The following is a 24,269-nucleotide window of genomic DNA, read 5'->3' on the forward strand; positions in this document are numbered from 1 at the left end:
CTCATTATTTTTTTTAAATTAAGATAAAAAAGTGTACAATTGGACTTTTAGTATGTTTAGTGTTGTGAAAATATCACTGCGATCTAATTCTAGAAATTTTATGTCACTGTGAAATCAAACTCAGTAGCTCCTGACTTCCCCCTTCTCTACCCTCTGGTAACTATTAAGTCTATTTTCTATCTCTCTGAGTTTGCCTGACCGTTCATATGAATGGAATCACACAGTATGTGGTCTTTTGTGACTGACTTCTTTCAAGGTTCATTAAATGCAGTAGCATGTGTTAGTACTTCATTCCTTTTTAAAAAATTGAAGTGTAACTGGCATGTAACAGTAACTTAGTTTTAGGTGTACACTGTAATTTGATGTTTGTATATATTGTGATTTTATTTTTTTTTATGGCTGAATAATGTTTCATTCTGCATATATCACCACATTTTGTTAATACATTCATTAGTTGATGGACATTGGATCCTCCCCCAATTTCTATTATGAATAATGTTGCTGTGAACATTTGTGAACAAGTTTTGTGTGGCCATAAGTTTTTATTTCTCTTGGGTGTATACCTAAGGGTGGTATTGGTGGATCATATAGAAATGAGGAACTGTCAAATTTTTGCACAGTGGCTGCACCATTTTATACAAGCAATTTATGAAGGCTCCAGTTTCTCCACATCCTCAAAAACAGTTGTTATTTCATTAAAAAAAAGTTAGTATAGCCATCTTACTGGGTATAAAGTAGTGGCTCATTGTGGTTTGATTTGCATTTTCCTAGTGATAAGTGATTTGGGCATTTTTTATTTGCTCATTGACCATTTTACATCTTCTTTGGAGAACTGTTCAAATCCTTTGACTATTTTTAAATTGGTCTATCTCTTTATTGTTGAATTGTAAGAGTTTATTATTCTGAATAGTAGACCTTTATGAGATATGTGATTTTTCAAATATTTTCTCCCATCTTGTGTGTTGTCTTTTCATTTTCTTGATAGTGTCCTGTGATGCACAAAAGTTTTTAATTTTGATGAAGTCCAACTTACTGATTTTTTTCTTTTGTTATTCGTGCATTTAGTGTCATACTTAAGAAAGTACTGTCTGATGCAGGATCAGTAAGATTTATATCTGCATTTTATTATAAGAGCTGTAGCTCTTTCATTTAGTTCTTTGATCCACTTTGAATTAATTTTTGTATATGGGGTGAGGTAAAGGTTCATAGTTTTTATGCTGATACCTAATTGTGCCAGTATTATTTGTTGAAAAGTTTATTTTTTTCCTCCTCCTGTCTTTTTTTGAGACCTACTTACACTTCTGTTTATAGGAGGGAGAATGGAAATTGTCAACTCACGCATTGGTTCAGTAACATGAATCCAATATTTCACTTCTTTTTTCTTAAACAACTTTATTAAAGTATAATTTAAATACCATGAAGTTCACCCATTTTAAATGTACAGTTTAATGATTGCGAGAGGAGAGAGAAGGTAAGGGAAAGAACCAGACCCCATTCTAGAATAACTGGTTGATACCAAAGGCTATAATTGTAGATATAGCTTATGAGACAGAATGCTTCTTCTGTTCTGAAAAATGTGTCATGCCACTTATCTTCTAGTAATTTCTTGATTGTTTCCAAGATGAAGATATAAGACAGAGCTTCTAGATTTTTACATAAAGGAAAGTCTAGGGAAGCTCACAGATTGTTGGCCTATACCAGGAAAGTAATTTCTCTGGGCCTGAGTTAAGTACATTTTTCACTGTCTTGCTCCAGCTGTCTCTCATCATTCACCCGTAAGCCTATGCTTATAAAGTCCTCTTGATGGTTGAAAATTCATTTACTGTGTGTGGTTTTATTATAGAAATGTGATCATGTGATATAGTTGCAGGAAGAAAGATATAAATAAGAGACAGTGCTTTATTGACTAGACTTTATTTTCCTATTGTTGACATCGTTTATATTTTGGCAAAAGGGAGTTGGATCTCATAAAGAAAAAATTCCCTCTGAACGTTTGCCAGAATCAGTTTACTGTCATTTCTAGTTAAAAAGGTTTTCTTTTTTCAAACTTAGCATACACCTTCTTTTTGCATAGCAGATGGGAAAGATCAGTGAACTGCTATAGAGATTACAGGGTTTTTCTGTATTTTGATCTTTGATCTTAAGGCAGCTTTTAACCCTGTAGTAATCTCCCAAGAGATTTGAGGAAATATTTTGTAAAACAAAATTATGGGGACTATGAATACATAATTGGTGTTCTCAAAGCATTCTGTCAAATGTAGAGTAAATGCTTTTAAGAAATCATTATCAGCTGTTATGTTTTTTATTAAGCTGATTCCTTAGGTTTATGCCTAAATACATTATTGTAATTTAGTTTGGAATTTATTCTATTGTTAGGAAAATAGACTTTCCTTGATACATCAACAAGCAGCTGGAAAAAATCACTTCAGTGAACAGCCAAAACTCTCTAATTAAGTTTTCAGATTAAAAATTATATTAGAGTATTTTAATTTGGAATTTGGAATGGTGCTTTTGACTTTTTAATAAGCTTTAATTCTGGTTTCATAGTCTTATCTTTTAGCAAACAAGTTCATGCATTAATAAAATCAAAATTGTGCAGAAAGAGCATTTCTTCTACCCTTAAAACATGACCTCCTCCTCTCCACAAAAAGTGGGACAACTGCAAGCTTGTAACTTTTTTGGAACTCATCAGAGAGCTTAGGTTCCAGGGCTGCCCACTGGTGTGAGGCCTAAGGAGAAACAGTCCCTACAGTGAGAGACATGAGCACTTACTTACCCAGGGCAGTAATTGCTGGGCACTGGCAAGAGTTTAGCTGAAGAATTCATGGATGCTGTATGTGGGCTGGTAAGAGAATATTAAGACTTTGCAGGCTGTACTCGTAGGTAGAGTTTCTATACACTTGCAGCCTTTTCCTCTGTGAACTCTATCAGTTGTCCCCCCCAAAGACAGGTGAGACTCCTGAGAAAGCATCCTCTGGTGGTATAGGAATTGGTAAGAAGAGCCACTGCCATAGGTGAAGCAAGAAATTATGCCAGTACACTTGTTCCCTATCTTTTGTTTCTCTTATACTGAATGAAGCAGGGGGAAAGGCAGAAAAATCACGTTGCCTTCAGTTCAGTTCAGTCGCTCAGTCGTGTCCGACTCTTTGTGACCCCATGAATTGCAGCACACCAGGCCTCCCTGTCCATCACCAACTCCTGGAGTTTACTCAAACTTATGCCCATCGAGTCAGTGATGCCATCCAGCCATCTCATCCTCTGTCGTCCCCTTCTCCTCCCACCCCCAATCCCTCCCAGCATCAGGGTCTTTTCCAATGAGTCAACTCTTCGCATGAGGTGGCCAAAGTATTGGAGTTTCAGCTTCAGCATCAGTCCGTCCAAAGAACACTCAGAACTGATCTCCTTTAGGATGGACTGGTTGGATCTCCTTGCAGTCCAAGGGACTCTCAAGAGTCTTCTCCAACACCACAGTTCAAAAGCATCAATTTTTCAGTGCTCAGCTTTCTTCACAGTCCAACTCTCACGTCCATACATGACCACTGGAAAAACCATAGCCTTGACCAGACGGACCTTTGTTGGCAAAGTAATGTCTCTGCTTTTTAATATGCTATCTAAGTTGGTCATAACTTTCCTTCCAAGGAGTAAGTGTCTTTTAATTTCATGGCTGCAGTCACCATCCGCAGTGATTTTGGAGCCCCCCAAAATAAAGTCTGACACTGTTTCCACTGTCTCCCCATCTATTTTCCATGAGGTGATGGGACCAGATGCCATGATCTGAGTTTTCTGAATGTTAAGCTTTAAGCCAATTTTTTCACTCTCCTCTTTCACTTTCATCAAGAGGCTTTTTAGTTCCTCTTCACTCTCTGCCATAAGGGTGGTGTCATCTGCATATCTGAGGTTATTGATATTTCTCCCACAATCTTGATTCCAACTTGTGCTTCTTCCAGCCCAGCGTTTCTCATGATGTCCTCTGCATATAAGTGAAATAAGCAGGGTAACAATATACAGCCTTGACATACTCCTTTTCCTATTTGGAACCAGTCTGTTGTTCCATGTCCAGTTCTAACTGTGGCTTCCTGACCTGCATACAGGTTTCTCAAGAGGCAGGTCAGGTGGTCTGGTATTCCCATCTCTTTCAGAATTTTCCACAGTTTATTGTGATCCACACAGTCGAAGGCTTTGGCATAGTCAATAAAGCAGAAATAGATGTTTTTCTGGAACTCTCTTGCTTTTTCAATGATCCAGCCTTAGGGCACTGTTAAAACCCCATTTGCACTTGAGGGTAGGAAGTAGAATCAAAGCTACACTTGGGTGGCATGTTGGGTTCAGAACCACAGCTGGGTAAGGGGCGGGAGTAGTGAGAAGGCCACATCCTTGAGACTCAGTGACTTTCCAAGATTTATGCTTAATGAGGACAACAGAAAATCCCTATTCCTATCACAGAGTGGTGAGCATCGAGTGACAGGTAACGGTTGAACACTGCTGGGCGACTGGCCAGACCATGCAGACCTCCCAGAGGTGCAGCATAAAGGGAAGACTAAAGCTGAGAGCAGGGCAGTCATTAGGAACCAGTCCCCACTCTAATCACTTTAAACACGAGTTACCAGGAGAGGAATTAGAGGACTGTGATGCCCCAAGGATACCATATCCACAGTAAATCTCAATCCTAGCCTGATTTCTGACTGGAGGAACGTAAGTGATTTGTGCTCAGTCGTGTCCGACCCTTTGCAACCCCGTGGAGTATAAAGTCCATGGAATACTCCAGGCCAGAATACTGGCCCGGAATCCTGGAATACTCCAGGCCAGAATACTTCTCCAGGGTTTCTTCCCAACTCAGGGATCGAACCCAGGTCTTCTGCATTGCAGGCGGATTTTTTACTAGCTGAGCCATCTGACTAGATTAATTTAAACCTTCACCCTAAAAACACAGCAAAAGAAAAGTTATGTTGCTTTCTATGCATAAGATCTACTACCTTAGTTCTTAACCTGCTTCACAAGTTCAACTTTCAACAAAAAAATTAGGTGGCCTACAAAAAGGCAATCAAAAAACCCCCAATACACTTATTGCCAAGAGACAAAGTAGTCAACAAAATCAGATTTAGGTATGACATAGATATTGGGACTCTCTGACTTAAAATAACTATAATTACTGTATTGAAAGCTCTAATTAAAAAGGTTAACATGGATTACATGGATAGTTTTAGAAACTATAAGAAAGAATTAAATAGAAGCCCTAGAAGTGAGGAAAAGCAGCAATGAAAAATGCCTTTGATGGGCTTATCAGTAGTTCTGACAGCCAAGGAAAGAATCATTGAGCTTGTGAATAGGCCAATAGAAATTACTATAAAGGAGAAAAAAATCAAAAAAGAGAAAAATGTAGAGTAAAAGACAAAGTAGAACAGAGCATCTCAGAGCTATGGAATGATGTTAACAAGTCAAATGTAAGCACAATTTTTATATTGTAAACCACTAAAGAAACTGGACAAAGGAAAACTATAGGAAGAAAAGACAGGTCAGAGGTTGTCAAAGCTGGAGATGGGGAAAGGTCTGACTGCAAGGGGTGACAAGAGGGGATTTGGGGGTGATGGAACTATTCTGTATTGTGACTGTGGTGTTGGATGGATGGCTCTATCCATCTATCAAAATTGAACTGTATACCACAAACAGTGTGTTTTACTCTTTGTAACTTAAAAACAGCAACCAGAATGTGAGGGGAAACCAAAATGGAATACAAATGAATAACATATCACTAAAGAGAGTGGGGAGGAAAAAAGCTCGCCTAATTAATGTTGGAAGATAGTCTTTTGACTGGATGTTGTAAGGCTTAAGACAAAAAAGAGTTGCACACAAGCATTGCACTCTTGTTGGCATATTTGTTTCTCACAGAGGTCTGGATTAGCAATTCTGAAACTATATGTTTATTAGAGTTGAAAAAATAGGTACAGTAGATAAGGAGATTCAGTTTTCTGCCAGAGAAATTACAAATAAGGAATGTGACCAATTAGAATGAACCCTGTGGTGTTGGATTGCATTCAGAAGTATCAGTATAAATTCATTCTGAATATTTTAGCTGTATATGTAAATGGATAAAGAAATAAATATAGGTGCATATGTATGTGTTCAGTAGTATATGTACATATACGGTTGACCCTTGAACAACATGGGTTTGAACTGCATGGGTCCTCTTATATGCTGATATTTTGCAATAGTAAATACTGTTTACTATAATACAGTACAGTATTTACTGTCCTACAGTGGTCTGGGGCTGGTTGAACATGAGGATGCAGGGGATCTGATGCTATGGAGGAGTGACTGACTATCGTTATACAAGGATTAACCCCCACATTGTTCAGAGGCCAACAGTGTTTCTTATCACTGTCCATGGAGAGGGTCTATCTAGAATCAGAGATAGCCCATTGACAATGAGCATACCTGGTTCCCTTATGTTGTTTTCTAAGTACCATTCTCTAGTTAATGGAGCTAGGGTTCCTTTGAGAATTGGTTGATCCCAGTACTGGATTAGAGAAAATACAAGATGAGCCTGGAGCATCTTGTAGTACCAGAACTAAGAAAGTTCTTAAAAGAAGCATGTGGGCATGTTGAGAGGCATAGGAGCTAACCTGAAAGAGCTCTCAATGACCAAAGCTGGAAGAATTTCAACCATAAAATATCAGAGTAGTTTTAGACTATAACTCAGAGAATAAAGTAATATTTAGGAGCCCAGACTGATGCAAATAAATTAAAAAAGTGAATAAATGAGTGGGGAGGTAGCATATAGAAGAATTTGAATTGTAAATGTGGAAGGGATGAGGGAAGTAGAAAATTGCCATTAGAATACTATAGTAGTAATTTTCACAGGCAAGATCCAGTGATGGATGCCAAAATTAGTGGATGAAAGTGTGATTAGAAACAGGATACTTGCAGAATCTTAGAATGTCCCTTCCAAGATATTAATTACAAGGGAAAGAGAGTATCTTTACAGTGAATTAACCTGGAAAATACCACCTTAACCAAGAAAAGAGCCTCTCACCTTTGTGGTATTCTTGCCAAAATGCATAACCTCAATTTAATTGTGAAAAAACATCAGACAGATGTTAAATTCTTGATCATTTCAATGGTATCAAATGTCAAAGACAAGGAAAGACTTAAGGATTACCACAGACTGAAGAAGACTAAAGATATACAGGGTACCTAAATGCATTGTAGAATCCTGGACAGAACAAGGATGTTAATGCAAATATTTAGTTGGATGAAATCTGAGTAAAGACTGTAGTTTACTTGATGATTTCATCAATTTTGTTTCTTAGTTTTGATAATTATGGTATGATTAAATAAAATGTTAATATTAGTGGAAATTGGATGACATTTGGGAATTCTTTGTACTATTCAAGTTTTCTGTAAGTTTAAAATTATTTTAAAATAAAAAGTTAAAGGGACAACTGTCGGTTTTTTTTTTAAACTGCTGCCTGATGACTGAGATACTATAAAAATAAAGCTCCCATCTCCAGTTAAGAAATTTAAACTTGTAAATCTCCATTCACTTTAGGAAGATTAAGTTCTTTTGCATTCTCCTACTTTTGTTTCATAGTTTTATTAAAACAAGGAAGAAGGTTTTATGACTAAATTTTCCTCTCAGATATTTTGAGATCTATATATTTTATTTCTCAAGTTGGTGAATTTGAACATAACTACTACTAAAAACTTCTGGCCCCCCAATTTTTTAAAACTTGGCATTTGCTTCCAACTCTTACTTGTATTGTTGATTCATGAAATGTTGAGTAACGACTATGTGACAGGTGTTGAGCTGGGACACAAGGTACAAATACTGTTAAGGTAGGTCTGTCCCCTTGATGAAGTTGCAGTACTGGATGTAGGAAAAATTGCAGTCGAGGAAATCTCATTGTCATGGGGGACATCCTATTCTGTGTGGTTTTATTTCTTCGATCTCTTTGTTCCTTCTGTTTGGAATTTGTCTTTTGTTTAGAATCTCAACACCTTGACACTGTTACTTTTCCTCCACCCTCTAAAGCCATTTAATTCTCAATATTTTCTGATGACTTTCCTAACTCAGAGAAGAGCAACAGGTATTGTCTTGGTTGTACTTTATCTAGTATTATAGTTTCTCAGGTAATGCAGTGGTAAAAAACCCACCTGCCAATGCAGGAGGTGTAAGAGACACGGGTTCGACTTGGGTTGGGAAGATCCCCTGGAGGAGGGCACAGCAACCCACTCCAGTATTCTTGCTTGGAGAGTTCCCCGGGACAGAGGAACTTGGTGGGCTACAGTCCACAGGGTCACACAAAGTCGGACACGGCAGGAGTGACTTAGCACGCACACACAGTTTCTCAGAATGCTTTATGCTTAACAAACTACTGTTAATAAAGAAACTTTGGAGTATAAATAAAATGCCTTCACTTAAAATTCTGCTGCTCTGTTTATTTTGTGGTCTTACTCATGCAATAAGGAAATTAACTTATGAAACCTCTTTGTAGAAAAAGGCATTTATACACATTTTGCAAGAATATCAGACAAGCAAATCTCACTAAAGCTTATTCATTGACTCTAGGTAAAGAATTATGTTCAGGGGCAAAAATAAAGTATCAGTTTACCTTGATACTTCATTTAGTTCTTATCACATTAGATAATGATTTTGGAGGGGTTGATTGTGTTAACTCAAAACAGTGAAAGGTTGTCAAAAGAAAAAAAGACTATGGACTGTTTTGTCATGATGAGGGTATAGCTGAAGGATGTTGGATCTGGGACTCTTTTACATTATTCTCATGTCTTACCTGCATTCTGCCAAATACTTTTACTTCTTCCTACTTTCCATTCTTGGTATATTCCATTTGTCCTTAAGCTGTTGCTATGATGTTAGTCTACTTGCTGTTAAATGTGAACCTTCTAGTTCTTAATGATGGTGTCAGAGGAGTTGTGCTGAATTCAGGTTACACATGTTTATTAAATGTGTTCTATGTGGTAGACTGTGCAAAATCCATTTTCATACGCCTTCTTTCATTTGATCTTATTTAGTTAAACGAGACTGTGAAATATAGCTGACACAGAATACCATTTTATTGTGTGGCCTGAATCGTCTTGGGCGAAGTGTGTGGGATTACTAATGGGATTCTGGAAGGCAGTGGAAGAATGGCATAAAATATGTATAAAGTAACATACAGGAAGGCTGATAAGACTGGAAGATAAGCTTGTGTGTATGTTTTGAAAGTCACCTCTAACACTAAATGCTAGTGATGACACCGTTGCCTGCATAAAATCATGATGAGTTTACATTTTAAGCTGGGGTACTTTGGATGGAAATAAATTGCTTTATTATTAATGAATCTAGGGTGAGGGTAATGTGTGCCACAGTTGTAGCACATGATTTACTTGCTGATTGGTAATATCTTGGATTCCATTATATGAAAACTTTCTTATTTACAGTTCAATCTGTAATGTATTTGAGCTAATTTTGAGCTTTGTTAGTCATAGCTTATGACTTTGTTTGCCCTTTGTCTCTTGGAAATATTCTAAGAACGATTCTAGAGTAGTCATTTATTATGTAGTGAAGTCTCATAGAATATTGAAAACTGAACCTGACACAGTAAAGAGAATTTTTTTCTCCCGAAGTGAGCCCACTGAAGAGGATCTCTTGCTGTTTCTTGACTCTATGCAGATTACATATTTTGAGTTTTTGATAAACTGTATTTCCAGGATGTTTTCTCTTACTGCGTGCATGCCAGGTTGCTTCAGTCGCGTCCAACTCTTTGCAATCCTGTAGACCGGAGCCCGACGGGCTCCTTTGTCCATGAGATTTTCCAGGGAACAATACTGGAGTCGGTTGCCATGCCTTCCTCCAGGGTATCTTCCTGACCGAGGGATTGAACCCACATCTCCTGCATTGGCAGGCAGATTCTTTACCAGTAACACCACCTGGGAAGCCCCTTTCTTACTGGGTGCCCTCTAATTAACTTTTTAAAAAGCACTGAACACTAGTACCTCCCCACCTCCTTTAAAATTGTTCTGTGAGAACAAGGAGAATGATGAACTTTCTAATTGATGCATGGGTGGCATCACTGTCTAAAATACTTTCATTAAAGCAACTTATTTTTTTAAAAAAGATAGCCAAGTTAAATATGTAATCACTGTCCAGAGTAATTACAATGAAAGAATGGATGTAATTAGGAATTGTGTCTATCTTTTTATAACCCATCCCATAACTAATAGTTCTGCTTTGTACATGCAGTTGATAATAAGTGGCTCTGATAGTTTCCTTTGAGCAAGTGCTAAAGGAGCTGGTACTTTCACACTTATGGTCCAATCTGAGTTTGACATAACTTTTTCATTACTACTCTAGTGTGGCATCTGAGTCATACAGAGAGGTCAAAAACTTACACATAGTGTCTGATGTCTCTCTTTTTCTCCTGCACTGTAGCTGGAAATGTGGATTTTTAGGAGCTGACAGATTTTTCTAAATTTCAATAAAGATAAAGGAGACTTTGAGGTTTTTTTAATGACTCCTTCTTAAGAAAAGAAGAACTAAGTAAAAATGAAGATTTAAGATTGAAGTTTCACTGCCTAGGTTGAGCTTGAACAGACTGTGGCAGAATTGGAGAGTAATTAATGTAGCAGATATATATAGATTTGTTCCTTTTAGAAATTGGTCATGCAAAAGGTGTGACCTTGTTCATATACCTTTTCATAAAATATTGCTAAGCAGGGTATTTGTCAGAGTTTTGATTAGTTTCTTTTTCCTCAAAAAGTTAGCATTGTAACTAAAATTATTTTACTCAAAATAACAAGTTTGTTATGCTTGCTGAATTTGAGAATCTTTTAATGTGTGCTTTACAGCTCTTTTTGTTCAGGATAAACATCTTGAAATTGGATCCAGCTCATCCTTTGCATATGCTATTTTCCTTTCTTTCCCCTGGATGACTTTCTCTGTTCATCTGGGTCACTTTGACTCAGCTTGAATGGATGCTCAGTTGCTCGGTCATGTCTGACTCTTTGCAACCCCATGAACTGTAGCCTGCCAGGCTCTTCTCTCCATGGAATTCTCCAGGCAAAAATACCACCACCAGGAAGTGGTGTGGGTCACCACTTCCTCTTCCAGGGTATCTTCCCCCTCCAAGAATCGAACCTGCATCTCCTGTATAGGCAGGCAGATTCTTTACCACTGAACCACTTTTGGCTCAGCTCAAGGGGAGTCTGTTCTGACCTCCCAGTGTGTACTCCACTCTCATCCCTGCCGTTCCACTTAAACTGCTTTTAGCCAGGCCATCAACAGCCTAAATCCCTGGAAATGTGTTTTGGTTCTTACTCCATCTTGCTGTGAAATTTGCCAGTATTGATGTCTCTTTCTCTTACATGCTGTTTTCGTGCTCGCCTGATTTTCTTTCCACTTACATGGTTGTTGCTTCTTATTCTTTGTGAACTCTTCTGCTCATCCCACTAATGCTGATGTTCCTCAGATTATTTCTCTGGGTTCCTTTTTTTTTCCCCTTATGTGTCATATCCTCTCAGTGAAACATCTTATTTCATAACTTCAGCTATTATTTGATCCAAATTGTGGTGGTTTAGTTGCTAAGTCATGTCAGACTCTTGTGACCCCATGAGCTGTAGCCTGCCAGGCTCTTCTGTCCATAGGATTTTCCAGGCAAGAATACTGGAGTGAATTGCCATTTCCTTCTCCAGGGGATCTTCCTGACCCAGGGATTGAACCTGGGTCTCCTGTACTGCAGGCAGATTCTTTACCGGTTGAGCCACCTGGTAAGCCCTAATGAGTCTTAAAGGAGTCCAGATGAGTCCTAAATAAAATTCCCAGTTCACATCTTTCTTTTGCTTTCCTGACTCATATCTAGCTGGATTCTGGGCCCTTGCAATAGATAAGAAAAATCACTAAGATGTCCCAGAAGCCCTTTAAATTCAGTGTTTCCAAGCATTCTTTAGGGGATCCCCTCTGCTTCCTGGTCATGTCGTCTCTCTACTTGAAAACATTTAGTGCCTCTTCTTGCCTACCAGTACTGTATATTTCTAGCTTCATTTTCCATTGTACCTTTGCTTCAGTGAAATAAAAATACTTAGCTTTCTACCAGAATGTCCTGAACCTGCCTGTATCCTTTTTATTTTCTTTTGTTTCTTGCCTCCCTCATCCCTTACAGATGCTCCCACAGTTCTGATGCCAGCTTGATACTGAAACTTTGCCTGATCCAGTTAGTCTACATTCCTCTTTCCTTTTTGTGAAATCTTATAGGTTTACTGAGGGCTTCCTAGGTGACTTAGTAGTAAAGAATCTGCCTGCCAGTGCAGGAGATGTGGGTTCGATCCCTGGGTCAGGAAAACTCTCTGGGGGAAGAAATGGCAACCCACTCCAGTATTCTTGCCTGGAAAATCCCATGGACAGAGGAGCCTGGTGGGCTACAGTCCATGGAGTCGCTAGAGTCGGACATGACTGAGTGACTGTGCATATACACATATTTTATTAAAACTCATTTAATGACATTACCTCATTCTGTTAATTATTCTGTATAATTATTTAGTACTTGCCTTACTTCTCCTACCAGCCTATAATATCCATCAGGCTGGAGTTAAGACATTTTCCCTCAAAGAACCCACGCTTTGGGATTGACATACGGTGGGCATGTTCTAGCCTGGTGTGGTATCTGATTGAGGGGTTGAGGAGTGATACTTCTGACAGCTCTCAGTTACCTTTCATGTTAAGTCCTGGGCCACAGCAGGACTAATTTCTGTTCCATTTCTCAGCCTGCGTGTGGAGTCAGACTAGACTCATGTTAGATATATGTGGGGAAGCAGTTGTAGATTTTTTCGATCTCTGGCTGTTCTCACTTATCATATTATTAGAGTCATATTATTTGACACTAGCATGAACATTTTCTCCCACATTTCAATATCTCTGAAGTTAGGATGAATTTTACAGTTGATGACCTCTTACCATAGTAACTGTCAATGTGATTCATCAACTCCTGCCCAGCTTTGGTGGCTAGCTTCTCCCTGACACTCTGGCCTGCTGTCTACACGCTTCTAGCCAATGAACACTCGGAGGCAGAGAGTAGCTGTGGCCCGTGGTAGAAAGCTGTAAGACTGTAAGGGAGGGGGGTGCTGAGTAGACAAGCAGCTCATGCTCCGTTGGCATCCCGGATCTGTGTTGAGATTAGAAGGTATTCTAGTTTCAAGCCCAAAAGAGGAGATGGATGTACTCTCTGGGCTTTGTTGTCTGCTGGGTGTCTTATCTCCAGGACCTGGAGAGCTACAGTCTTCTCTGAGTGGGCCCATAAATGAGTCAGGGGGCACTTTTGCACTTTTTCTGTTGAAAGGAGTTGGGGTGCTCCTCCACCTCAGGGCCTGATCACCTCTGCTCTTCCCAGGTCTCTGTCCAGGCCTGCTCAAAAGTCTGGACTGACTCTTGGAAGGAGTTGTTCTTGCTGTGACCAGTTTTACATTGAGCTTGTGGGTTTTGCCAATTAAATTTAATCAAATAGGATAAATTAACATTGACAAGATAATTGTTTATTTTTAAAACAGATAATTTTTTTGGTTTTATTTGCCTCTGCCAAGATGAATTCTAATGTGTTTAATCCTTGTCATACTATGAAATAAGAAAAGTGTAATTTTGCAAACAGATATGTTGATGTGACTGTTGCATGTTAATCAAGGAACTATACAGTACATGAGATACAAAATGGTTCCATGAACCAAAGACTAGGGTTTTGCAAATAACTATTTCCTTTGAATATTTTACTTGATTTTCTTCTTATATGTCCTCAACCACTGTTTTTATTTGGTGACGTCTAGTATTTCCAAAAGCTTATTTGAATGAGTAGGTATCAGTAACCTAGTTGGCTAATTAAAAACATCTCTTGATTTTGAAAACCATGTGCAGTGTGACAGATTGAAAGGGAATATGCAAAATGAACATATTACAACAAATCACCTGTGAAACCTACAGGTAAACATTTACATCCATTAGTAAAGATGTTGGTTTTCACCTTTATTCCCAGTAGACATGCTGAGTCAGACTAGCTTACACATATTGCTTGGTAGTCACTTTTCTTGCCAAGTTTTCTTAAGGATACTTGTTTTTTCTTGTTCATTTCTTGCTCTGATTTCCTTTGAATTGAATATTTTTAAATATTCCATTTTATCTCTTTTATTGGTTTATTAGCTATGTTTTACTTTTTGTTGTTGCTCTAGGATTTGAAATATTTATCTCTAACTTATCTGTTTATCTCTACTATTAAATAATATCATACACAACATGTAATGTTTGGATGTTAAAATAATAGTATACTTCCATTTGCCCCCTCCCATTTTTGGTGCCATTTCATCATAAGTTTTACCTGTATGTATTATAAATGCCACTGTATATTGTCATTTTTGCTTTAAACGATAAATTATCTTTCAAGTAAAATTTTAAAATGTGGAACAAAATTTTTTATTCTTTTCTTTTTTTGGCCAAGCCATGCAGCGTGTGGGATCTTAATTTGCTGACCAAGGATCGAATCTGTGCCCCCTTCATTGGAAGTGTGGAGTCAAAGTTTTTGTCACATAGATAGCATTTCTAATATATCTTTGGATTTATCTGGATTTCCATCTGGTATTCTTTTCCATCAGCTTCCTTAAAAATTTTTAAGTTTCAAGTCTTCTGGTACCAAATTATCTTTGAATTTAACTGAGATTTTTATTTTGCTTCATTTTAAATGTTTTTGTTTGGTATAAAATTCTGGCTTGGCTTGCTTTTTTTTCTTGACAGCACCCCCCCCCCCCACTTTCTTTAATTTCAGCACATTAAAGATGCTCCATTGTCTTCTGTTTGCATTGTTTCTGAGATGATTTCAGTGGTAAAGCCTTCTCAATGACCCGGGAAGTCTACATGATTTGAAACTTCCTGGCTTTTTGGCCTCATTTCCTCCTCTTACCTCCCTCCCTCATTCAGGCAGGCTGACTGCTTATCTGGTATGGGTTTTCGTATTTATTGTTCCATTTTTATGGGTCACTCTTCTCAGATACTCTTATGTCTCCAGCTTTCTCTGCATGCACGTCATCCTATGAGAAAAACATTCTGTGGTTACTCTCTATATAATAGTAATACCTTCCATTCTGCACTTATTTTCCTTCTGACCCAACTTAACTTTTATCCATAATGCCTTTCACTGTGTCATCTTTTGTCTTGATTTGTTTTTTGTCTTGTTTCTACTATTGAATATTAAGTCCACTTAGGAAGGTAACTAATGTTTTCTTTGTATTTTAGAATAGTACCTGACCCTTAATAGGGGTTCAGGAAATATTTGTGGAAATAAAGAAAAGAAAGACAGATGGATAGCAGGCTTCAGTTCATTTAGGAAGTGATGGTATAAATTTGGGGCATTCAAGATAGCTATCTGTATCCTTAAAAAACATATTAGATATGAGGGTACTTAGGTGTTCATTGTGTGGAAACCTCATAACCTCTGTTAATAATTCTTCAGCTGACCATGAGTATATTATACTCTCTGAGCCTGACAGCTGAAGGAAGGGATTCAGACAATGTCTAAAGTCCCTTGCAACTTTTCATTCATCATTCTAAACAAGTTTATAATGAGGTCTCCTTCCTAGTTTTTCTTTCAAAAATCCATTGTAATCAGATTAAACATGTAGTAGGGAGATTAATTGTATCATTTTATCTGCAGAAAGCCTTTGTTGGTTTTTGATTGCCCTAAAATTCTTAAAAAAAAAAAAAAAAAAGATCAGTTATCAAAGTTGCTCTTCCGTGTTGTTCTATCCTGTCTCCAGTATTCCATATCACCATTCCTACTCTGTATGCCATACCTGTTGTACATTTTATTTTTTTTAGATGCTGTTTTTGTTCCTTCCATTAAGGATTCCTGTCTTCCATTCCTATTTGTGAAAATCCTTTCTGTCTTTCATGTTTAATATCAAATACTATCTTTTTTTTGTGACATCTTTCTCAGTGCTCAGAATGGTTAAATGGTTGTTTCTTAATCTGAACCTCTTTTGGACTCTGTTGGAATGAAATATTATATTTGAATATGCTTAACAGATCATAGGGCCTCAAAACTTCTTACTGTTTTAAAACATTAAATAATTTCATTGTTTCTTGACATAGATAGGTATGTTGGTGTAGTGCAATAACATTGACTGTAGGAAAAATTGTGTAGCCAGTGAAGTTTTTTTAACCCCATCCTTCCTTTTCCTTTGAAGGAGTATTGACCTATCTTTCAATGTTAGTTTGTTTTTCAATTTGCGCTTGATAGTTGGGGCTTTGCACTCCAGCTTTCCTCTCCCTAAGCAGCAGCCTCCTCTAGATCCATTTTAGAGTTAAAAATCTCTTCTTATTTTTATATTATTGTCTTTATTTATCCTATGTTATTTACAGGTACTTTCAAATTCTCTACAATTGTTCTTAGTATATTTTATTTAGTATTTTAAATCCTATCAGATTGCCTTTAATATAGACTCTAGGGCTCTGTGGATTTTGATAAAATAAAAAAGTCACATTAAATTTTAGTTTTAAGGTCATCTTTTTCCCTATTTCTCTCATGGATTTGAAGGTTGCCTTTTGGATTTTATCATTTTATTACATTTTATTGCCTTTAGTGTTTATACAAAGGGCATCGCTTGATATCTTTTTATTCAGATTCTTTTGATAACTTTTACTGGTTTTCACATATCAGTAAAGGAATCTTTAAAAAGGGAAGGTAATTTATCAGGCTCTTTACTGTTCTTTATTGTAAGGTACCTCAAAATGTACATCTATTTTAGCCTTATTGGTAGTTTTGTTTATTTGAACACAGTGAAATATTGATGTAAATTAAATAAGCTTCTTCCTATAATTAGTAATTTAGATTAGTCATCAGTTAATGATGTAAAGTTGATCCTTACCTATTAGATATGACAATGTAAAAATTGAAGAATGGATATTTGAGGAATTTAGAGTTAATTTCATTGAAGGATATCTTACTTTTATAAGATCATGTCTTGACATGTACAGGTATACCTTGAAGATATCATGAGTTACTTTCCAGATCACCGCAATAGAGCAAATATATCACAGTAAAGTGAGTCATAATGCTTTTGGTTTCCCAGTGCATGTAAAAGATATGTTTACACTATACTGCAATCTATGAAATGGGCAAAAGCATTACATCTAAAAAAGCAATGTACAAACTTTAATTAAAAAAATACTTTTGTTAAAATGTAGCCATCATCTGAGTCCTTTGCTGGTGGAAGTCCTTGCCTTGATATTGGAGGCTGCTGACTGATCAGGGTGATGGTCAGTGAAGTTTGGCATGGCTGTGGTGTTTTCTTAAAATGAGACAGCAGTGAAATTTTCTGCATCAATTAACTCTTCCTTTCATGAATGATTTCTCTATAGTGTGCAGTAACATTTTACTCACAGTAGTTGTTGTTCAGATGCTCAGTTGTGTTTGTTTGCTACCCCGTGGACTGCAGCATGCCAGGCTTCCCCGTCCTTCACCATCTTCCGGAGCTTGCTCAAACTCATGTCCATTGAGTTGGTGATGCCATCCAATCATCTCATCCTCTGTTGCCCCCTTCTCCTCCTGCCTTCAATCTTTCCCAGCATCAGGGTCTTTTCCAATGAGTCGACTCTTCCCATCAGGTGGCCAAAGTATTGCAGCTTCAGGTTCAGCATCAGTCCTTCCAATGACTATTCAGGATTGATTTCCTTTAGGATTGACTGGGTTGATTCCTGACTTTCAAGAGTCTTCTCTAATACTAAGTTCAAAAGCCTTAATTCTTTGGTGCTCAGCCTTCTTTATGGTCCAGCTCATACATTCGTATGTGACTACTGGAAAAACCATATCTTTGACTATATGGACCTTTGTCGGCAAAGTGATATCTTTGCTTTTTGATACGCCATCTAGGTTTGTCATAGCTTTTCTTCCAAAGAGCAAGCATCTGTTAATTTCATGACTGTAGTCATGGTCTGCAGTGATTTTGGAGCCCAAGAAGATAGTCTGTCACTGTTTGCCTTGTTTCCCCATCTATTTGCCATGAAGTAATAGGACCAGAAGCCATGATCTTTGTTTTTTGAATGTTGAGTTTTAAGCCTACTTTTTCATTCTCCTCTTTCACTTTCATCAAGAAGCTCTTTAGTTCTTCGCCTTGTGCCATAAGGGTGGTGTCATCTGCATATCTGAGGTTATTGATATTTCTCCTAGAAATCTTGATTCCAGCTTGTGCTTCATCTATCCCGGCATTTTCCATAATGTACTCTGCATATAAGTTAAACAAGCAGGGTGACAATAGACAGCCTTGATGTACTCCTTTCCCCATTTTGAAGCCATCCATTGTTCCATGTCCAGTTCTAACTTGCTTCTTGACCCACATACAGGTTTCTTAGGAAGCAGGTAAGATGGTATCCCATCTCTTTCAGAATCTTCCACAGTTTGCTGTGGTCCACACAAAGGCTTTGGAGTGGTCAATGAAGCAGAAGTAGATATTTTTCTGGAATCCCCTTGCTTTTTCTATGATCCAACAGATCTCCTGACAGTAGAACTTCTCCCAAAATTAGTCAGTCCTCTCAAACCCTGCTGCTGCTTGGTCAATTAAGTTTACGTAATATTCTAAACCCTTTGTTGTCATTTCAGTAATTTTCACCAGGAATGGATTCTGGGGCTTCCTGGTGGCTCAGACAGTAAAGAGTCCGCCTGCAGTGGGGAATGGATTCTGTCTCACAAAACCACTTTCTTTGCTCATCAGTAAAACACCTCCTCATTCATTAAATTGAAAGAAAAGTTATTGGAGTATAGTCTCTTTGCAGTGTTGTGAATCAGTTACACATATACATATAAATGACAGAGTATTAATTAGGATATCTGTTTGGCTGGAGTAACAGAGACCAAATTTAACAATGAGTTAAACAAGGCTGATGTTTCTTTCTCCCTCATATAAAGTTCCAGATTGGTTCCTCTGTGATGCCACCCAGCACTGGCCCAACTTCCCTCTGTATTATTTTGTCTTCATTAAAGGTTTATCGTGAGATTGCAGCAATTCAGTGACATCTTCAGATTCTGCTTCTAATTCTCTTGCTATTTCTACCTCATCTGTAGTTATTTCCTCCACTGAAGCCTTGCACCCCTCAAAGTCCTCTGTAAGTGTTGGAATCAGCTTCTTCCAAACTCCTGTTAATGTTGATGTTTTGACCTCATCCCATGAGTCTTGAATATTCTCAATGGCATCTAGAATGGTGAATCCTTTCCAGAAGGTTTTTCCGTTTACTTTCCCCAGATCCGTCAGAGAAATCATTAGCCTTAACAAAATGTATTTCTTACATAATCAGACTTGAAAATCAGAGTTACTCTTTGATCCAAAGGCTGCAGACAGATGTGTTGGTAGGCTTGGAAGCAACATAAATCTCCTTGTACATCTCTGTCAGAGCTCTTAGGTACCCAGGTGCTTTGTCAATGAGCAGTGATACTTTGAAAGGAAACTTTTTCTGAGCATTTGATCTCAACAGTGGGCTTTAAACATTCAGTAAACTATGTTGTAAACAGATTTGTGGTCATTCAGACTTTGTTGTTTCATTTATAGAGCACAGGCAGAGTAGACTTAACATAATTCTTAAGGGTCCTACATTTCAGAATGGTAAATGAGCACTGGCTTCACCTTCAAGTCACCAGCTGCCTTAGCCCCTAACAAGAGAGTCAGCCTGTCCTCTGAAGCCAGGCATTGACTTCTCATCTCTAGCTACCAAAGATCTAGATGGGATCTTCGTCCAATAGAAGGCCATTTCATTTACACGAAAATCTGCTGTTTAGTTAGCTACCTTCATTAATTATGTTAGCTGTATTTTCTGGATAACTTGTTGCAGCTTCTACATCGTCATTTGTGGCTTCATTTTGCATTTTTATGTTTTGGAGACAGCTTCCTTCCTTAAACCTCAGGAAGTAATCTCTGCTAGCTTCAGACTTTTCTTATGCAACTTCCTTACCTCTGTCAGTGTTCACAGAATTGAAGAGAGTTAGGGCCTTGCTGTGGATCAGGCTTAGGTTTAAGGGAATGTTGTGGCTGGTTTGACCCTCTTTCCGTATCATTATAACTGTCTCCATATCAGCAATAAGGCTGTTTTGCTTTCTTACCATTCGTGTGCTCGCTGAAGTAGCACTTTTAATTTCCTTCCAGAAATTTTCCTTTACCTTCACAACTTGGCTAACCATTTGGCTAAAGAGGCCTAGCTTTGGGCCTGTGTTGTCTTTCGACAAGCCTTCTTCATGAAGTTTAATCATGTTTAGCGTTTGTTTTAAAGTTAGAAACATTCCACTCTTTCTTTCACTTGAACATTTAGAGGCCACTGTAGGGTTATTAGTTAGCCTAATTTCAAATTGTTGTGTCTCAGGAAATAGGGAAGCGGGAGGAGAGGAAGGGAGCGAAGAGCAGTCAGAATGCACAGACAGTATCTGTCAAATTCACCGTCTTACATGGGTGAGGTGCGTGGTGCCCCCAAACAATCAGAACTGTAGCATCAGAGATCACTGATCACACATCACTATAACAGATATAGTAAGAATGAAAATGCTTGAAATGTCGGGAGAGAGACGTCAGTGTGGCACAAGAGATGTGAAAATGAGCAAGTGCTTTTGGAAAAATTGTGCTCAATCCAGAGTTGCCACAAACCTTCAACTTATCTAAAACAAATGCAGAATCTGTGAAGGGCAATAAAACAGAGCTTAATAAAATGAGTTAAACCTGTATTAGTCGTGAAGATGTAGTTGGTCCTTCCATACACCTTTAAATGCTTTACCTACTCCATTATTTTTAATTCTAGCAACAATCCCATTATTAATCCCATCTGTTAATAAGGAAATTGACAGAGAATTTAGGTAAATAGTCTCAGGTCATACAATTGGCAGAATGAATCTAGAACTCTGGCTTCTAGCAATAAAAGAGGCTTTGCCTCTCCCATCCCCACTTTTAGGGCTTCCCTGGAAGCTCAGAAGGTAAAGAATCTGCGGGCAATGCAGGAGACCCAGGTTTGATCCCTGGATTGGAAAGATCCCCTGGAGGAGGGCATGGCAACCCACTCTAGTATTCTTGCCTGGAGAACCCCATGAACAGAGGAGATTTGCGGGCTACCGTCTATGGGGTTGCAAAGAGTCAGGCACAGCTGAGTGGCTAACACTCCCCCCTCCTCCTACACATACACACTTTTAATACTTGGTTTAAGATTCCATTTGGAGAACAAAAGGGTTTTACTGTTTCAAATAAAAATGTTAAATGCCACTGGACTGCAGAGTTCATTTAGTTATTATTACTTATCCTTTGACATCACTTTTACTGTGATCTTGATGCATGCTTTAATTCTGTATTGCTGTTTAACTTTCTGGTGTTTGTGACAAATATATTTACATCTTGAACTGTATCCATATGGATATAAATTTCCTACATTCATTAGACTGGAATTTCCTAGAGAACTTTTATTTCTTTGTGTCTCCTATGTGGCACCCAGCACAGTACTTTGACATATAAATTATTCAACAAGTAAACTTATTATAACTAAGTTTTTAGTTATAAACCCATATTTTTGTCCTTGGGAAAACAATTTTACTTTGGTGTAAAATATGCTACTGATAATAAAGATCAATCTTGAGAATGTCATATGAGAGGAGCAGTTCTGCCCCACCCACCCCCATTTTGTATTCCTGCAGTGACACATATCAATTTGTAGGTTGGAACAAGAAAGAAGTCTTAAGCTACAAATATATGGAGCATACTTTTCCTGCAGTGGGATGGCTCATGTGACTTGTGTATTCTAATTAAGCTTTTTTTGAAGCTTTGCATTCAGGTCTGCATTCTTACTTGATTAATATTCACCACTACTATTTTTATGCAGATCACATGAAAAATGAACCCTACATGCCAGGATAGCTTGCATGAAATTACTATTCATCAGCATGAATCAATAAGCCCACAAGTATAATAGTATCCACTGGGAAAGGTAAAAAAAAAAAAAAAAAACTGTTACTAAGGTCATATAATATGAAAGAAAAAGGAGAAAAAATTCATCTTTGCATTGTAAAACATAAAAATGTTTCAAGATAAAATTAGTATGACTATCTAAGATCAAAACCAATAGATGAAGTTCTGTTATATTTAACTGCATGCATGAACCTTGAAAACATTAGGCCAAGTGAAATAAGTCAAACACAAAAGGACAAATGTGGTATGATTTTTCTTAAATGAAATACCTAGAACAGGCAAATTCAGTGAGACAGAAAGTAGATCAGAGGTTACTAGGGCCTGGTGGGAAGGAGAAAGTGGAACTCATTTCTTAATGGTAATAGAACTTTTTGAGAGGGATGATTTAAAAATTTTCAGAAACAGTGTTGATGATTGCACAACCTTGTGAATGTAGTTTAGGCCATTCAATTGCACTTAAAATTGGCTGAAATGGTAAATTTTATGTTATCTATTTTACATTTTAAAAAGCATATTAATTATTGGGATGGAAATTTAAGCATTTTCTTCAGTCTTTGAATGAAGAAAGCAACTGATTTCACAGACAGTGAACCAGATCACACCGTTGGCCCAGGGCTTTCTCTCTGCCCATGATGAGCCTTGCCTGGCATGCCTCCGGGTTGTATATGGTAGACCTGTGTGGGTCAGGTTGACAGAGGAATCTAAAAGTGATCAGCTTATGAGACACTGTAGTTGGAAAAGGAACTGACTGACCCAGAGTAGGAGACATGTGAATTTTTGCAAACTTGGAAGTCCTAAAAGAGTGAAAATGGAAGAAAAAGAAAACGAGGCAAGTAATGCTGAGAAAACAAGACCAGATGTGCAATGGAGAAGGCAGCTTGCCTGGGGAAGCTGGACACCTTCCTTCTGTGCTCTGAAAGCACCCAGGTGGTGTTAGTGGTAAAGGTAAAGAATCCGCCTGCCAATGCAGGAGACAAGGGTTCGATCCCTGGGTGGAAAGATCTCTTGGAGATGGAAATGGCAATCCACTCCAGTATTCATGCCTGGGAAATCCCATGGACAGAGGAGCCTCTGGGGCTACAGTTCATGGGGTTGGAAAGAGTTGGATGTGACTGAGCACACATGCATATGCGCACTCATGTGCACACACACAAACACACCAGTGCACACACACACACACACCAGTGCACACATGCACACACACACACACCAGTGTACACGCACACACACACACACCAGTGCACACACACACCAGTGCACACACACACACACCAGTGTGCACACACACACCAGTGCACACGCACACACCAGTGCACACGCACACACACACACCAGTTCAGGATTGGGGTATAAAGAACACACACCCTGAAATCACCCAGCTGCTCATTCCTTTCTTTATCCTTTGTAAATCTTCCTGCACTGGACCGAGAGACCAGGGGTCATGTCCATCTCTGTATTCTCAGAGTTTGGGACATGAAAAGGACATGAAAAGTCAGTCAGATACCGGGGAGAAAGGAAGGCTGTGGTTGGCACAGACAGAATCAGCAGGCCAAACGACCACCAAGAGAGACGTGTGGAACTGCAGAAAAAAGGCAGTTAAAAATGGCTGAGGAAATACCTACATTTACTTCAGTTCCCTCTTGAAATACAACAAAAATAACAAAGGAAAAAATTTTTTAAGAGGAGGAGGGAGAATTGGCATAAACAGAAAACAATGTAAACAATAGGAGGAAGAAAACATCCAATGTAATTGTAGAAGCTGATTTAAAAAGTCAGAGAGTCGCTTCGAAGGAAAATAAAAAGTTGAAATCTAGACAGGTGATAGAAAGTGAGTGTTTGCGAACATCCTGAACCTGTGAAAGAATCTTGAAAGATGCCGATGAGCTCTCCCTGATGTTGCATAGCCTGGGAGTGGCCCCTCTGGGGGCATCAGGCATAGCTGAGGCAATGGTGCGGGGCTGAACACTGGCGGGGGTGGGATGTTGTAAGTGACAGTCTATGCTGTGTTGTAACCCCTTTGCGCACTTGAACCCCAGAGCAATGGCAGAGGGGCTTATACTCCCCCAGCAGGATGTGGGAGGACACTTTTCTATTTTTCTGGGGAATTTGACCAGCCCTAGTTCCCATAATCAGGCTTTCCCCAAATCACTCAAGGCTTCCGTTGTCTAATTTGGTAGTCACTGAGCAATGTGAGGCTACTAAGCATTGAAATATAGATGGTCTAATTTTAGATAGTAAAATTCACTCTGTATTTTAAAAACTTCATAAGAGAAAAAATATAAAGCACCTCAAATAATTGATATACTGATTACATGTTG

The 24,269-nt window shown here is 38.3% G+C and overlaps 1 protein-coding gene across 2 annotated transcripts in view; it reads left to right on the forward strand.

Moving 5' to 3' along the window:
• The window catches only part of SMYD3 (SET and MYND domain containing 3), a 714,044-nt gene that overhangs the window by 87,517 nt on the left and 602,258 nt on the right, over positions 1-24,269 (forward strand). The window lies entirely within an intron of this gene.

The sequence above is a fragment of the Dama dama genome, chromosome 14 (assembly GCF_033118175.1).
Source record: "Dama dama isolate Ldn47 chromosome 14, ASM3311817v1, whole genome shotgun sequence".
NCBI lineage: Eukaryota > Metazoa > Chordata > Mammalia > Artiodactyla > Cervidae > Dama > Dama dama.